This window comes from Chrysochloris asiatica, unplaced genomic scaffold (assembly GCF_000296735.1).
Source record: "Chrysochloris asiatica unplaced genomic scaffold, ChrAsi1.0 scaffold00034, whole genome shotgun sequence".
Classification (NCBI taxonomy): domain Eukaryota; kingdom Metazoa; phylum Chordata; class Mammalia; order Afrosoricida; family Chrysochloridae; genus Chrysochloris; species Chrysochloris asiatica.
Window position 1 is genome coordinate 16,577,608 of NW_006408552.1, and position 6,000 is coordinate 16,583,607.

Sequence of the window (6,000 nt, forward strand, 5' to 3'; positions counted from 1 at the left end):
CCAGGTCTCCTTGAGAACAGAAATACAGATAATCAAATGGCAATGTGAACATTCCCAGGACTTTTCTAAAATGCCAAGACAACTGCCCCATTAGCATCTCTGCTGCTTTCTAGGTCAATCTGGGAGGCCAGTTCAGTAGGGTAATAACACAGCTGTCATTAAATCAGAGTTGTACAAACTTTCCCCCAGTCTTTACCTTAGATTTTATTATTCTGTGTTGTGGTTGTTAAGTGTCATTGAGGTGGTTCTGATCCATAACAACCCTGCATAGGGTTTCCAAGGAGAGACTGGTGAGCTTGAACCACCAAGCTTGAGGTTCAAACTGACTTTGCAGTCCTGTGCACTATTAGCCTACAGCGACACACCAGGACTCCTATTATCTGTTAGTATATAACAAACAAAACAAGCCCACTGCCCCCAGTTGATTCCAACTCATAATGACCCATCTGCAGGACAGAATAGAACTGCTCCACAGGGTTTCCGAGACTGTTAATCTTTACAGAAGCAAACTGCCTCATCTTTCTCCTGTGGAGCAGCTGGTAAGCTTGAACTTCCAACCTTGCAGTCAGCAGCTCAATGTTTAACAACAGCTCCACCAGAGCTCCTCAGTCACTGCACTGATTGCCTCCTGGTAGCATAACCATTAACATACTTGTTCAGGTCTTCGAAATTTCTTGGCATAGAGGAGTGAAACCAAAAATTGGAGATGCAAATCTAACCAGAAGTGCCTTGGAAGAAAGCCCTGGCAACCACTTCAAAACAAATGAGTTACTGAAAACCCTATAGAGTACAGTTCTATTATGACACACACATAGGGTCACCATGAGTCAGAGCCCACTTGGTGGCAGCTAGTCTCTCTCTAATACAGAGAGGGTGACATTTAGCTTCAGTATTTCCATCCCTAATAAAGTGCCTACCTCATTGCTAGCATGTAATAAACACTTATTAAATAATTACCTTAAGTAATAGAAATATGTACCTAACATCTTATGAAAGGGAAATCTAATCATCTGAAGATATGCTTTCACTACAAAATTTCAACAAAACACAAACCCACTGTCGTTGAGCCAATTCCAACTCATAGCAAGAAACTCTAAAGGAAAAAGTAGAACTGATAGGTTTCTGAGACTGTAAATATTTATGGAAGCCAACTGCCTTATCCTTCTCCCATAGAGTGGCTGGTAGGTTCGAACTATCAACCATTCAGTCAGCAGTGTAGTGCTCATTACAATTGTGCCTGCAGGGCTCCTTGTTTTAACATATAAGAACATGAACGTAGCAAGACTCTGTTTAAGAAACTGTACATTGAAAAGCATAGAAAAACAAGAGAAAGATTGTCCCTACAGAGCTTGTTCCTAGGAAAGATTCCAACTAGACTTCTGTCCTTAATACTCCCAACAAGAGGATGTGACTAAAGCCAGAGCTGGACAACCTATAGATTTTGTTTCTGGTCTCATTACAATAGCACAGAACACTTCAATAACCAGCCAATAGAAAAAAAATGTTCATTGTGTCCATGATATGTGACAATTTAGCACTAAGCTGACACCATAATTCAAATACATCAATTCTTCTTTGGTTTTCTTTATCCATTCTCTAGCTTTCATATGTAGGAAGCAATTGACAATACCAAGCCTTAGGTCAGTCACACCTTAGTCCTCAAGGTGACAGACATCTTTATTCTTTTAGCATTTTAAAGAGGTCTTTTACAACAGACTTGTCTAACAATATAGCCTATGCTTTCATGACTGCCGATTCCATGGGTGCTGATTATGGATACAAGTAAGATTAAATCCATGACAACTCGGTTCAGTTGTGAGGAGTCTTGTTTTCTTTATCTCGAGGTATAATCCATACTGAAGACTGTTGTCTTAGATTTTTTTCAATAAATGCTTCAAGTTCTCTGCACGTTCAACAAGGAAAGTCGTGTTATTTTCATATAACAGGATGTCAGTGAGTCTTTCTCCAAACGTGATGGCACATTTCTCTTCATACGGTCCAGATTCTCAGACTTCGCTCAGGAAACAGATTAAATACGGTGAAAGGATATCACTACCAACACACACCTTTCCTGATTTGAAACCATTCAGCATCCCCTTACTCTGTTCTGACAACTGCTTCTAGTGTAGGTATATGTTCAGCATAAGTACAATGAAGTGCTCTGGAATTTCCATTTCCCACAATGCTTCACACATGTGTGATCCACACATCTTAGTACTTTCCCACAGTCAATAAATAAACATCTTTCTGGTATTCTCTGCTATCAGCCAAGATCCATTTGACATCAGCAATATCCCTGGTTTCAAGTCCCCTTCTGAATCTGGCTTGAATTTCTAGCAGCTCCCTGACAATGTACTGCTGCAACCATTTCTTAACGATCCTCAGCAAAATTTTACTTGTGTATGATACTAATGATACTGCTCGATAATTTCTACATTCTATTGGGTCATCTTTTTTGGAATGGCCACAAATATGGATCTCTTCCAGTCTGTTGCCCAGGTCTTCCAAATTTCTTGGCATAGAGGAGTGAGCGCCTCCAGTGCTGCATCAGCTTGTTGAAAGATTTCCATTTGTATACTTTCAATTCCGGAAGACTTGTTGTCTGCCAATACCTTTAGTGCAGATTGCATTTCCTCTTTGAATACCCATATGCTATCTCTTGAAATGGTTGCGCACATTTGCTTTGTAACAGTGACTCTGTGTATTCCTCCTTCCATCTTCTTCTGATGCTTCCTGTGTCATTCACTATTTTGCCCATTGTTGTTGTTGTTGTTGTAGGTTCCAACCCACAGTGACCCTGTATAGGGTTTCCAAGGAGTGTTTTTCATGAGCTTGAATCACCTCCAACCTTGTGGTTCAAACCAACTTTGCAGTCCAGTGCATTAACCCACAGTGCCACACCAGGACTCCAAGTTTCATATAGAATCCTTTAATATTTCAACTCGAGGTGTGACTTTTTCTTCAGTTCTTTCAGCATGAAAAATGCCAAGCAAGGTTTCCCTTATGGTTTTGTAACTTCAGGTCTTTGCACGTTTCATTATAACACTTTGTCTTCTCAACTTGCTTTTTGAAATCTTCCGTTCACCTCTTTCACTGCATCATTTCTTCCAGTTGCTTCAGTGTCACTACAATAGCAAGTTTCAGAGTCTCTTCTGACATCGACTTCTCTTTTCTTTTCTGTCTTTTCTTTCTTTCTTGTCTTTTAAAATGATCCTTTGCTTTTTTCGTATATGATTCTCTTAATGTCATCCCACAACTCACCTGGTCTGAGGTCATTAGTGTTCAAATGTGTCCAATCTATTCTTGAGATGGTATCTACATTCAGGTGAGATATATTCTAGGTCATACTTTGGCTATTGTGGACATTTAAGTTTTTTCTCTAGCTTCACCTTAAATTTTCATATGAGCAGTTGATGGTCTGTTCTGAAATTGACCTTTGGCTTGTTCTGACTGATAGTATTGAGCATCTCTATCATCTCTTTCCATAAATGTCACCAATTTCATTCTGTTTATTCCATCTAGCAAGGTTTCCAGGTATAGACACCATTTATGCTGTTGAACAAATAAAGGTATTTAAAATGAATCAATTGTTGGTCTTGCAAAATTCTACCATGTGATCTCTGGCATCATTTCTATCACCAAGCACGTGTTTTCCAATTACTTATCCTTCTTCTTTGTTTCTAACTTTCATATTCAAATCACCAGTAATTATTAATGCACCTTGATTGTTAATGCATTACAATCCTATTCCAATCACCAATAATTATTAATGCATACTTGATAAAGTACAGACTATAAAAGTTGTTAAAATTTTTTAATTTCTTCATCATGGCATTAGTGATTGGTTGTAAATTTGAATATAATAGTCATATTAACCAGTCTTCCATGTAGACAAGATATTATGCTACCTGACACAGCATTGTACAAAACGTTCTTCTTGACAATGAATATGATGCCATTCCTCCTCAATTTGTCATTCCCAACATAGTAGAGCATATAATTGATTCAAAATGGCCAACTCTAGTCCATTTCAGGTAATTAATGCCTAGGGCTTTGATGTTTTTGTGTTTAATTTCATTTTTGATGACTTCCAGTTTTCCTAGATTCGCGCACACTTCATGCATTCCAAGTTCCAATTACAAATGGATGTTAGCAGCTGTTTATTTTCATTTTGAGTTGTGCCCATCAGCAGATGTAGGTCTTAAAGCTTTACTATAGCCACAGCTCTAAGGTCAACTCTACTTTGAGGAGGAAGCTCTTCCCCAGTCATGTTTTGATAACCTGAGGTGCTCATCTCCTGGCACATTATCAGACAACGCTCTGCGGCTATTCATATGGTTTTCACTGGTTTATTTATTTATTTTAGCTATAGAACATCAGGTCCTTCTTTCTTGTTTTATTCTGGAAAATCCACTCTTGATTGTCTTTTCTCAAATGGGACAATTTTTCATTTTTAGTATGATGAGTGATCTTCCACAGAAACCTGGACATTTTGGGTATGTTGAGATTCTCAATCATATTTAAATCATCTATTTCAGAGAATTCTCCTGATATTGCTCTGGCAGAGAACAGGGACCTTGACTCATTACTTCCAGATGAGGTGGAAGTCCTAGGTTCTCATTTGGTCTCACTTGACACCTACGGAGCTAGAGTCCTCATTTCTGTTGGGTTGGGGTGAGAGTTTAGGCTCCCCACTTCCACCCAAGATGTGAAGGGTTGTTGTTCTTGTTAAGTGTCATCAAATTAGTTCCAACTCATAGAAACCCTGTACAGGATTTCTGAGGAGTGGCTAGTGAGCTTGAACTGTCAACCTTTACAGTTCAAACCAACCTTACAGTCCAGCACATTAACCCACAGCACCACACCAGGACTCCAGGATGGGAAGTAGAGAGGTGTGTGCACTGTAGGATAAACACTAGACCACAAGGTCGGTTTAAACCACAGAGTTGGAGGTTCAAACTCACCAGCCACTTCTCGAAAATTTGATACAGGGTTGTTATGAGTCAGAACCAGCTAGACAGCAATTAACAACAACACACAGCCTTTGGTGAGATTGTAGGAAAAGGGTCTTTGTTACCACTGGGTGGTCCTGACTCTTTACTAGGTCTCCCCTCATATCACTCCAGTGCAGAGAGGGAGAGATGCCTCAATAGTGCTGGGGTCATGGTGTATAAACGTGGACCCCCTAAGCGTTCTCATGGGCACTACAAGAAGGAGAGAGCTCATTATTTGTCACTGGGAATCCAAATCTTGGACCAACACAGTTTTCTTTCCCATTACTCTGGTTAGACTTCGCAGCATCTTGTAAGCAAGGCTCCACACTCAACCTTTGTAGGTGGTATTAAGAGTGTGGCTGTAGTTTCACTGTTTTATTCTGTGCTAGACTTTTCATTGGCTAGGGTAGGTCTGTTATTATCTAAAAGTTTTTCTCTCTCACTAGACTATTCTTTTTGTGGTCCTTCGGCTAGAAAGTCAAGGGCTTCTTGAAGCTTTGTCTTTTTTGTCTGTCAACTTCGGAATCAGTGTCACTGCCTTCTCTGGCATCCAATCTAAGCTATATTAGGCTAATAGAAAGCTCAGGTAAATTATGAGTGTGTTGTTCATTGAATTCCAACGTCTCTAACTCGTCTTCCTCTACTCTCCACATTTCAAAGTCTTCTTGTGTTTATGTACAACCCTCAGGATTTTCAGCTGTACAAAGTGGGAGGAATAGGGGGAAGTACATCTCCATCCTTTCAGAAGCATAAGTGGAGAAGTCTCTTTTAATAATCTTTCTTTTTCTTCCACAGATGGATTCTCAGCAAAATAAGATTCAAGGATCATTACCACGTAGAAACGCTAGAGGAACAACAATATCAACAGTCAAAACCTACTACTGGGGTAAAATGGGGAGAAGAATGGCATGCATTAGACTGTGCACACCAAGTTTACAAGTAAAAACAAAGACCTCTGGTGTGTTTTGCTTTTGGGAAAAAGATAATGCCTTGGAGATGGTAAAAA

General features: G+C 39.6%; 1 protein-coding gene across 1 annotated transcript in view; it reads right to left on the bottom strand.

Moving 5' to 3' along the window:
- The window catches only part of SDK1 (sidekick cell adhesion molecule 1), a 774,959-nt gene that overhangs the window by 678,350 nt on the left and 90,609 nt on the right, over positions 1–6,000 (bottom strand). The window lies entirely within an intron of this gene.